Genomic DNA, 12,016 nt, shown 5'->3' on the forward strand with positions numbered 1-12,016 from the left:
GTTAGTCATCAGTGAGGAATTTCCTCAAAAGGAATTTCCTCAGTGATGAAATTCTAAAAATCTCCTATTCACCCCCTCTAGTCGATATAACGCACTTTCAGATACCATCCACGGGGTAGCGAGGAGCCATGATATCCGGCTGAATGAGCTTAGTGGAAGCCACACTTCTTTTCTGCTAAGATGGTGGGGTAGCTTCGTGGGCAGTATCGAATGAAGGAGCTTCGTGCTACTAAGAAGCTCGTTGACTCGTATATGCCTCTAGTTTGTTGTCCTACAGCGATAATCTTTCTTCCATCCTCTGCTTCCTCTCTCTTCTTTCTCCCTCGGCTTCTATAATCAGTGCTCACTCGAAACCCATACTTCCATGAAACGGAGCCTGATGTGCCTCATGTTCGTCCAGGGTGTTCAGGATTCCCAAGGGCCTTTGTCAGCTCGTCCTTCTCTTTGTCAGGATGGAACCTCCCTTTCCTGCGCGCCCTTGATTGCTTCGATAATATTTAAGATGGGTGTTTCATGTTGAGCTTTTGTTAAAACATACTTCCCTGTTTCTGGGTTCAAATCTCCCCCATGCCCAAATAACCAAGTCCTTGACCGATGAGGCGAGTGCAATGTCACTGGCTCGACCCCTTTATTAAGCAGGTCTTTCTCAGCTTTGTCCCATGTAGTCCGGGCAACCTCGTAGCCACCCGACCCTGTAACATGGTGATACTTCTTCTTTGCAGCATTTTCCTTATTTACATGTGACTTTTTCTTAGCTTTCTCCGATTTATTGTATGCTACAAATGCAGGCCAGTGACCTTTTATCTTCGCAAATTGACCGATGAATTCTGGAGTCTGGTCTTTCTAGACAAACTTGTTCATTCTTTCCTTCCAGTTCTTGAATAGTTATGTCACCTTCTTAAGAGTGAACGCCTTGACCTGTCACTGTATAACTGGGTTATTTGGATCCTCCTCTCGTGGTAGGCTAAAATTTGTCATCAGCGAGTTCCAAAGCTCATCTTTCTATCTATCGTCGACATAAGAAACTTCACCATCCTTCCTCTTATTCCATTCTTGGTTGCTGACCGGGATGCTATCCCTAACAATAACTCCGCACTGATATATAAATTTGTCTTTGCTCCTCTTGGGACCAATCGGTTGGCCATCTGGAACGACTTCTTCGATCGTGAACCGTTCATCCTGGCCCAACCTTTTCTTCAGGCCTCGTCTCTTACAAAAGTTTGGCTCGATCTGGAGGGCTAAATGAAGAAAGAAGTGTTAATATATGCACATACAAAACAATTAATGCATCTAGTCAGCACAGGCTTTATATATATATATATATATATATATATATATATATATATATACCTCGCCAGACATTGCAACAGTTTAGGCTCCAACACCGGCGGAGCCGTCATCTCCTCCCTCCTCCATTCGATCACCGGAGCCGTCATCTCCTCCCTCCTCCATTCGATCGGTGTCATTGAGATACGACAAGGTGATATCATCATCACCTCCATCGCGGATTATATCCCCGAACAAACCTTCCTTTTCTAAGTCTTTGTCCATAGTTTCTACAAATATTACAACATGGCAATATACAACCACGAGAGATGGATTAGTGACAAACATTTTTTTTATGAAGGAGAAGATAGATCCTCTTGAACTTGAGCATTTCTCACACTTTGGAATGCTGCTGTTGAACTAAAACTATTTCAAATGAACTTGACAAAAAATTGACATATTACTTCTACCATGGCAAAAAAGTGTTCTCCCTAAGCCAAAAACTTGACGGAAACTTGACAAAAAAAGCATTGGAACTTGTCCATGATCTCATCTATCTTGAGCGGAGTAGAGTATAACGAAGCAAAACTTTGTGGTGCCTTCGAATAGTTATAAAAATGAGCCTAAGAAATTTGGAAGGAATTTACATCACACATTTGTAGTGCCGCATGCACAATTTTTTTATTGCACAACTCCTATAAAAATTAAGGGAGTGGCACCACATATCTTTGGCACTCCCTTGATAGCAACACTAGTCATGAGTGGGATATGTTTTGATGGTCTCCAGCTTTGACATATTCCCGATGTATTCATCCAAGAAGCGCATGAGCTTAAAGAAAGAGGAACATGATTCCATCATGTGCAAGATCCGTTAACATTGGGTACTAATCAGACACAACTCGTTCTATAACATCCATCACGAGTCCAAATCACTTGTGAATTGGCTAAATTGACTAAATTGTACTAATTTCATGTAAATCGACAAAATTGACTAAATTCATGAAAACAAGGGAGGAGAGGGGTGTGTGGGAGGCGGGAGTATACCTGGCTGACTATGGAGCGGCGGCGACGGCGCAGGGGCGCGGCAGCGGCGGGGCACGATAGGGGCACGGGGAGCAGCGGCGTCGGGGCAGGGCAGGGGCGCAGGGAGGGCGCGCGTCGGGGCAGGGCACGCGTCAGGGCAAAGGGGCACGGCGTGGCGAGGGCGTCGACGACAAGGTCCGGCAACCTGGCAGCGTTGAGGTGGTCGTCACCACCGTCGAGGAGAGGAGGATCGAAGAAACCGTATCGGTGAGGAGGAGAGTCGGCGGCCTGGTGGCTTATATACCGAGACATTTATTCCGAGTTGGAGGCTCCAACCGGGACTAGTCACCTTTAGGCCCGATTGCAACCACCAACCGGGACTACCTTTAGTCCCGGTTGGGGCCTCCAACTAGGACTAAATGCCTCGGTTCCCTCCCTTTCGGCTGGCAAAATTTCACCTTTAGTCCCGGTTGGAGCCACCAACTGGGACTAAATGGGTTGTGCTCGCACGACCGTGTGGGATGGAAGTTTAGTCCCACCTTGCCGAGCGAAGGCAGCTCACAACGGTTTATAAGTCCCGCTACGGCTACCGTCCTAAGCTTCTCCCTAATGCAGGCAGTAAATGCCTAATATTCACCCCTGCCTAGTTGGGCCTACTTGCCGTGCGAGCCTGCATCCTGTGGCAGATGTTTGGTTGGGTTTCCACTCATATGCGTGCCGTGGTGGGCCTAGTAGGCAGGCTTTTTTAAAACAATGTATGTTATTTTTTTGCTAGTATAGTTTTTAACAAAAATACTTTAGGAAAATTATTTTTGCTATTCAAGTTTTTAACAACAAATACTTTGATAATTTTAGTTTTGAATTTTATATAATTCTAAGTTAATATTATTTTGATGATAACTAGAGGTTTATAAAAGGTTCTAGCTAAATGACACTGAAATTGAAAAGCACTACAAATGAAGAATATTATAAAATACTTTTTGTTAACGGAATAATGTGATATTTTCTTTTGTGTTAAGTAATTAGTTTAACCTAATACTATTTGTTAACCTACTTTATTATCATGCATTTAATCATTTTTTGAGCTAAATGACCCTGAAATTGAAAGGCACTACAAATGAACTCTGAAAAGATTGAAACATGGCTTGATATCATAATTTCACCCACACAACATGTGCTAAAAAGTTGAGAGGGTTATGGCAAAAACTAGATGCACTTCGTGTACAAATTGGACAATCTCTTTCGAAATATGAGGGTTTCCTACAAAAACTCATCTATTACAAAGGGATTTCATTTTTTTGAACATAGTTCGACTCTAGACTATTTGTGAGGTCAATATGCACCATTCAAAGAACATCATGAATTTTCAACCCTTTTATGACTTCATATTCTATTTTTCATGCATTTAATCATTTGTTTTTGAGCTAAATGACCCTGAAATTGAAATGCACTACAAACGAAATCTCATAAGGTTGAAACCTCGCGTGGTATCATAATTTCACCCACATAGCATGTGCTAAAAAGTTGAGAGGGTTATGGCAAAAACTGGATGCACTTCGTGTACAAACTAGGCAATCTCTTTTGAAGTATCATGGCTTAGGACGAAAACTCATCTATTACAAAGGGATTTCATTTTTTTGAACAAAGTTTAACTCCAGACTATTTGTGAGGTCAATATGCACCATTCAAAGCAATATCATGAATTTTCAACCCTTTTGTGACTTCATTTGCTATTTTTCATGCATGTAATCATTTTTTTGAGCTAAATGACAATGAAATTGAAAATCACTACAAATTAACTCTGAAAAGGTTGAAACTTGGCATGGTATCATAATTTCACCCACACAAAGTGTGCTAAAAAGTTGAGAGGGTTATGGCCAAAACCGGATGCACTTCGTGTACAAACTGGACAATCTCTTTCGAAGTATCACAGTTTCGAACGAAAACTCATCTATTACAAAGGGATTTCATTTTTCTAACAAAATTTAACTCCAGACTATTTGTGAGGTTAATATGCACCATTCAAAGCCACATCGTAAATTCTCAACCCTATTATGACTTCATTTGCTATTTTTCATGCATTTAATCATTTTTTGAGCTAAGTGACCCTGAAATTGAAAAGCACTACAAATGAAGTCTCAAAAGGTTGAAACTTGCTATGGTATCAAACTTTCACCCACACAACATGTGCTAAAAAGTTGAGAGGGTTATGGAAAAAACTGGATACACTTCATGTACGAACTAGACAATCTCTTACGAAGTATGAGGGTTTCAGACGAAAACTCATCTGTTACAAAGGGATTTTATTTTTTCAACATAGTTTAACTCCAGACTTTTTATGAGGTCAATATGCACCATTCAAAGCCACATCATCAATTTTCAACACTTTGTGACTTCATTTGTTATTTTTCATGCAATTAATATTCTTTTGAGCTAAGTGACCCTCAAATTGAAAAGCACTACAAATGAACTCCGAAAAGGTTGAAACTTGGCGTGGTATCATAATTTCACCCACACAGCATGTGCTAAAAAGTTGAGAGGGTTATGGCCAAAACTTGATGCACTTTGTGTACAAAGTGGACAATCTCTTTCGAAGTATTAGGGTTTTGGATGAAAACTCATCTATTACAAAGGGATTTCATTTTTTCAACATAGTTTAGCTCCAGACTATTTGTGAGGTCAATATGCACCATTCAAAGCCACATCATCAATTTTCAACCCTTTTCTTACTTCATTTGCTTATTTTCATGCATTAAATCATTTTTCAGCTAAATAACACTGAAATTGAAAAGCACTACAAATGAGTTGTCAAAAGGTTAAAACTTGGCAAGGTATCATAATTTCACCCACACAACATGTGCTAAAAACTTGAGAGGGTTATGAAAAAACTGGATGCACTTCGTGTATAAACTGGACAATCTCTTTTGAAGTATCAGGGTTTCGAACGAAAACTCATCTACTCAAAAAGGGATTTCATTTTTTTGAACATAGTTTAACTCTACACCATTTGTGAGGTCAATATGCACCATTCAAAGCCATATCATCAATTTTCAACCTTTTGTGACTTAATTTGCAATTTTTCATGCATTTAATCATTTTTTAGCTAAATGACCCTAAAATTGAAAATAACTACAAATGAACTCTGAAAAGGTTGAAACTTGGCATGGTATCATAATTTCACCCACACAGCATGTGCTAAAAAGTTGAAAGGGTTATGGGAGAAGCTGGATGCACTTCGTGTACAAACTGGACAATCTCTTTCGAAGTATCAAGGTTTCGAACGAAAACTCTTTCAAAGTATCAGGGTTTCAGACGAAAACTAATTTATTTAATTAAGTATATAAAAAATTTCACAACATCATGAACACAGAAAACTGACCAAATTAATACAAGTTCATCATCAAACGTTAATACTCGAAAAATAAATACATAAAGTCCATGCATATAGTCTTCATAGAACAACATATAGCTCTCTAGAGCATCTAATTAAAACATATATTGAAACTAACATAAAACTATGTAAAACATTTACATGCAACCAGAAATGGGACCAAAATCGCAACTAAGGTAACAATTGATCCAACAACATAATGATACCAAGCCTCATTATCAATGACATATTTTCTAATCCTTTTAATCTTCAAGCTCATTGCTTTCATCTTGATTTTGTGTAGATCGATGACATCGGCAACATGCAACTCCAATTTCATCTTATCTTCTTCAACTCTTTTCATTTTTTATTTCAAATAATTCTTTTATTTTTCAATTATATTTAACCTCTTGACAAGAGGGTCAGTTGGAATTTCCGGTCCACATACCTCCTAGATAAAGACATCTATGTCAAGTTGGTCTGCATAATTGTCGTAAACACTAAATGAAATAAATAGTTATAAAATATAATATACCATATCTGAATCATAGACCGGACGAGAGCCGACAGGGGAGGATACCAAAACCATGTGTAACACCCTGGATTTTGCCCGTTTCGTTTTCTTTGATTTTTATCTGGATTTGCTTTCCGGTGGTTTGATAGTTTTGAAACCTAAGGGGATTACCCTTGATTTCTTTTTCTTAGTGGCTTGCCAGTCTTCAAACCACCCCAAGACCTATCCATTTCCATCTGGAGCCAATCCCAAGATTCTTTTCCATGGGAATATTCCTTTTTCTTTTAAAGGAATAATCTTGTTTGCCTTGAGTTATGAAGCAACCCCCATTTATATCTCTCCACAAATTCCCAAACAATTCTCATAAATCTATTGGGTCATATATTCCTCATATATGACAAAATATTTCCTTGCCATGTTCAAAAATATTCCTCAATAATTCCTTTTCTGATTCTGCCCTATCTGTCAGGTTGTGAACGAAGTACCCTTTTTATTTGCTTGATTGCTCTCAAAATTTGTGGGCACTCTTTCCTATTCATATAATTGCCTCATGCCAAAATTCAACTCAATTTCGCTAGTAAATATTTCTTGGCAAATTTCCAAAGTTTCTGATCCAAAAGAAGCTTTGTGAAGCAAGTGATAGCTAGGACTGTTCAAATGAGTTGAAACTTTGCCATCATCTCAATATGCTCAAATTATGCCTCTCCACCAAATTAAAGCATCACACCTTCAACCATGTGACCATAGCTTCAAATCTTTGTCTCTGGTCATTATTTGGATTTGTGAAGCAACTATATTTTATATTTCTCCATCAATTCTGAAATTTTACCACGACATTCTCCTATCTATAAAACCTTGCTAAACCAATTTTGAGCCCATTTTATCCAGCCAATTAGTCCCAGTAATTCTTCTAAGTTTCTGTCCAGAGAGATACTGTGTGAAGGAAGTGCCTCTTTGGCTTATCAAGATGGCATGAAATTTATACAGCATTTCCATAACCCCAAAATATTTATCTCCTCCAAGGTTCAGCTTCATCCAAGAAAGTATGTGAGTGTCACATCAAAATCCCTATTCTGGACCAGATTAGCTAGTTCCAAAGCAACCCTATCAAATATTGACCTTGTGATCCTTAAACTTCCCAGGTTTGTAGTCCCTTCTACCCTGAACCTCCCAGACATGGTAGTTTGCTCTTATCTCTTTCCTGTTGACCACAGTATTAGTGCAAAGTTGGCTACAACAAACTTATAGTGACTTTTTCCATCTCCCGAGTGACCCCTCTTCTTCCAGGCTGCTTTGGGGACCAAGGACTCCACCCCAGACAAGGTGTGCCAGCCCCTCTTGTCCTCTCAGTGCCAGTGCATGTGGTGACCATGCCTGTGGCATGCAATAGTCGTGCTCTATGCAATGGAGCCCTTGGTGTGGTCGATTCCTCCTCTCCCTCGACCTCTAGTCATGTCCAACAGCTCCCCATCGTCGCCCTCTACCTCCTGGACCCCTCTCCCCCTCTCAAGTCCCCTCCTGAGCGGTGCTGTAGTTGTGCCCGCGACATGGCCGTCCTTGTCGCCGACGCGTCCTATCCTCGAGCTCTCTCGAGCTTGCTTGAGCTATCCCATCCCCTCCTTGAAGCTCCCTGAGGCCGCAAGCTGCTAGCCCCGCTACTGTAGAGCACCGGGGTGTGTCTAAGGCCACAACGGCGGCCGAGCTCATCCACTCGCTGTCGGGCGCCTATTTAAAGGCTGCCCCGGAGCCCCTCGAGCAAGGGGGCAGATTCCCCTCACTCCCAAAAGTGTCCCCGGCCATCCAATCGAGCTCCCGGAGCTCCCTAGCACTCGCATTGCCGCCATGGCTGCCGCCGAGCTCCTACGAAATTGGAGCAGCCCGAGCCCTCTCTGTCCCTCCTAACCTCACCCGGAGAACCCTCGTCCCTGGCGCACCTCCTCATCCCCTTGCCTAACCGCTGGAGGCTCTGTGGCTGCATGCCGATATCTGGTCGCCGCCTCTGCTGCCGGGCGCCATGAGCCGCCGTTGCTCTGCCCCTCTCCGGCGTCTACTGCTGCTACAGGCGGGACCAGCGCCTCCCTCCTCGCCCGCCGATGGCTTTGCCCCTGCTGGAGGTGGCCGGAGTCGCTGGGGGAACGTCGTCGGCGCCGTGACCCTCCCCTGCCTCGTCTGTTCTATCGGGGCAAGGCAAGAGGAGGAAGAAGAAGATAGGGGGAAGAGAGAAGGAGCATGGGCCCGAGGCGTCAGTGGCCCAGAGGTCGGCCCTGCCTTGCCACGTAAGTTAAGTGGAAACGCCTTTGCGTGTTTACATTTTCCCGCAAGGAAGGCGTATACCAGAGGAAGGCGCGTCCAACTTAGCTGCCAGGCACCCCGTTGTAAATATTTTTATTTCAAACAAGTCCCTGGCACCAAAACCTTCATATCTTTTTACCCGTAACTCCTATTCTAGTGATTCCAAAGCCCACGTCTTCATCTCGTCGAGCCCGACAAGATGATATCATTTCCACCATGTGATCATGCTAAGGCGACAGAAATCTTCTATCGTCTGTTGAGCTTGCGTTGGTTTTTCCCTTGAAGAGGAAACGACGATGCAGCACAGGAGCAGTAAGTATTTCCCTCAGTTTGAGAACCAAGGTATCAATCCAGTAGGAGAATCGCGTCAAGTCCAGAGTACCTGCACAAACACAAAAGAGCTTGCACCCAACGTTACAAAGGGGTTGTCAATCCCTTCAAGATTGATTGCAAAGTGAGAACTGAAGGCAGAAAGTGCAACGAAGTAAAAGTGTAAGGCTAAAAATATGATGTGAAGTAGACCCGGTAGCCATAGTATTCACTAGAGGCTTCTCTCAAAATAGCAAATATTACGGTGGGTGAACAAATTACTGTCGAGCAATTGATAGAACCACGCAAAGTTATGAAGATATCTAAGTCAATGATCATACATGTAGGCATCACGTCCGAGACAAGTAGACCGATACTTTCTGCATCTACTACTATTACTCCACACATCTACCTCTATCCAACATGCATCTGGTGTATTGAGTTCATGACGAACAGAGTAACGCCTTAAGCAAGATGAGACGATGTAGAGGGATAAACTCAAACCAATGATGAAAACCCCATCTTTTTACCATTGATGGCAACAACACGATGCGTGCCTCGCTACACCTTCTGTCACTGGTGAGGTCACCGCACGCTATGAGCCCAAAACAAAGCACTTCTCCCATTGCAAGAATCATATATCAAGCTGGCCAAACAAAACCCGCAACTCGAAGAGAATTACAAGGATATGAAATCATGCATATAAGAGATCAGAAGAAACTCAAATAAGATTCATAGATAATCTGATCATAAATCCACAATTCATGGGATCTCGACAAACATGCCGCAAAACAAGATTACATCGGATAGATCTCCATGAAGATCATGGAGAACTTTGTATTGAAGATCCAGGAGAGAGAAGAAGCCATCTAGCTACAAGCTATGGACCCGAAGGACTATGGTGAACTACTCACGAATCATCGGAGAGGTCATGGTGTTGATGAAGAAGCTCTCTGTATCCGAATCCCCCTCCGGCAGGGCACCAGATCGTGCCCCAGATGGGATCTTGCAGAGACAGAAGCTTGCGGCGGCGGAAAAGTATTTTCGTGGATCTCCTGATTTTTTCTGGGATTTTAGGGAATATATAGGAAAAAGACCTAGGGTAGAGGATGCTCAGGGAGCAAACAAGCCTGGGAGGCGCGGGCCCCCTGGCCACGGCTAGGGGGCTTGTGGAGGCCCTGGTGGCCCTCTGCCTTGGTTCTCAAGTCTCCTGATCGTCTTCTGTTTCGGAAAAAATATTTTTGGAAGTTTCATTCCGTTTGGACTCCGTTTGAAATCCTCCTCTGAAAAGGGTCAAAAACACGGAAAAAACAGGAACTGACACTTGGCACTGAGTTAATAAGTTAGTCCCAAAAAAGATATAAAAGGCATACAAAACATCCAAAGTTTGACAAGATAATAGCATGAAACCATCAAAAATTATAGATACGTTGGAGACGTATCAAGCATCCCCAAGCTTGACTCCTGCTCGTCCTCGAGTAGGGATGTGATAAAGACTGAATTTTTTTATGTGGAATGCTACCTAGCATAGTTGTCCTTTGTAACTTCTTTCATGTGACATGAATGTTCAGATCCGTAAGATTCAAAATAATAGTTTTCTATTGACATGAAAACAATAATACTTCAAGCAAACTAGCAAGGTAATCATGAACTTTCGAAATAACAAGGCCAACGATAGTTATCCCTACAAAATCATATAGTCTGGCTATGCTCCATCATCCCCACACAACTAATGTAAATCATGCACAACCCCGGTATTGGCCAAGTAATTGTTTTCGCACTCTTACTTTCTCAAACCTTTTACAACTATCACGCAATACATGAGCGTGAGTCATGGATATAGCACTATAGGTGGAAAAGAGTGTGGTGGTGGTTGTGAGACAAAAAAGGAGGAGATGGTCACATTGACTCGGCATACCAAAGGGTTATGGAGATGCCCATTAATAGATATCAATGTGAATGAGTAGGGATTTCCATACAAAGGATGCACGAGAGCTATAAGTATGTGAAAGCTTAAAAGGAGAACTAGTGGGTGTGCATCCAACTTGCTTGCTCACGAAGACCTAGGGCAATTTGAGGAAGCCCATCATTGGAATATAAAAGCCAAGTTATATAATAAAGATTCCCACTAGCATATGGTGGTGACGAAACGATATGCTCTCTATCATGAAGAACATGGTGTTATTATGAAGCACAAGTGTGGAAAAAGATAGTAGCATTGTCCCTTCTCTCTTTTTTTATTTGGGCTCTTTGGCCTCTTTTCATTTATTTATTTTTGGTGGGGATCTTTGGCCTTTTTTTATTTCCTCACATGGGACAATGCTCTAATAATGATGATCATCACACTTTTATTTACTCACAGCTCAAAGCTCAGAACGATGATGACTCTATAGTAAATGCCTCCGGAAGTGTACCGGGATGTGCAACGATCTAGCTTGGCGTATGACGTTGAAACATCTCGCTAGCTATCTTACGATCATGCAATGGAAATATGAGAGTGACGGCACAAGTCATGAGACGGAACGGTGGGAGTTGCATGGCAATATATCTCGGAATGGCTATGACAATGCCATAGTAGGTAGGTATGGTGGCTGTTTTGGCGAAGGCATATGGTGGGTTTGTGCACCGCCGAAAGTTGCGCGGCACTAGAGAGGCTAGCAATGGTGGAAGGTCAAAGTGCATCTATACCATTGGCTCACATTAGTCATGAAGAACTCACATACTTGTTGCGAAAGTTTTTATTAGTAATCGAAACAAAGTGCTAAACGCATACTCCTAGGGGAAGGGTTGGTAGGTGTTAACCATCGCGCGATCCCGACCTCAACACAAAGGATGACAATCAATAGATCAATTATGCTCCGAATTACTAACATAGCGGTTCACCATACGTGCATGCTACGGGAATCACTAACTTCAACACAAGTATTTCTAGATTGACAACACCCTACTAACATAACTCTTAATATTACCACATCCAGCTCCCAAAACTAATCGAGAGGGATCAAAACTTCTCTTTCTAATCAATGCACATGAAGATGGAGGTTGTTGTATCCTCTTTGGGTACCTATCACCTTTGGGACTACTTTCATAGCACAAACCAACTACCAAGTCACGCACCGCCTGCTCTAAAAGATCTAAGTTAAGCACATAGAGCAAAATTATCTATCTCAAAAGATATAAGTGAAGCACGATGAGCATTCAAGCAAATTCACGATGAGTGCATGTCTCTCTCAAAAGGTGTG

The sequence above is a fragment of the Hordeum vulgare genome, chromosome 3H, assembly GCF_904849725.1.
Source record: "Hordeum vulgare subsp. vulgare chromosome 3H, MorexV3_pseudomolecules_assembly, whole genome shotgun sequence".
Classification (NCBI taxonomy): Eukaryota; Viridiplantae; Streptophyta; class Magnoliopsida; order Poales; family Poaceae; genus Hordeum; species Hordeum vulgare.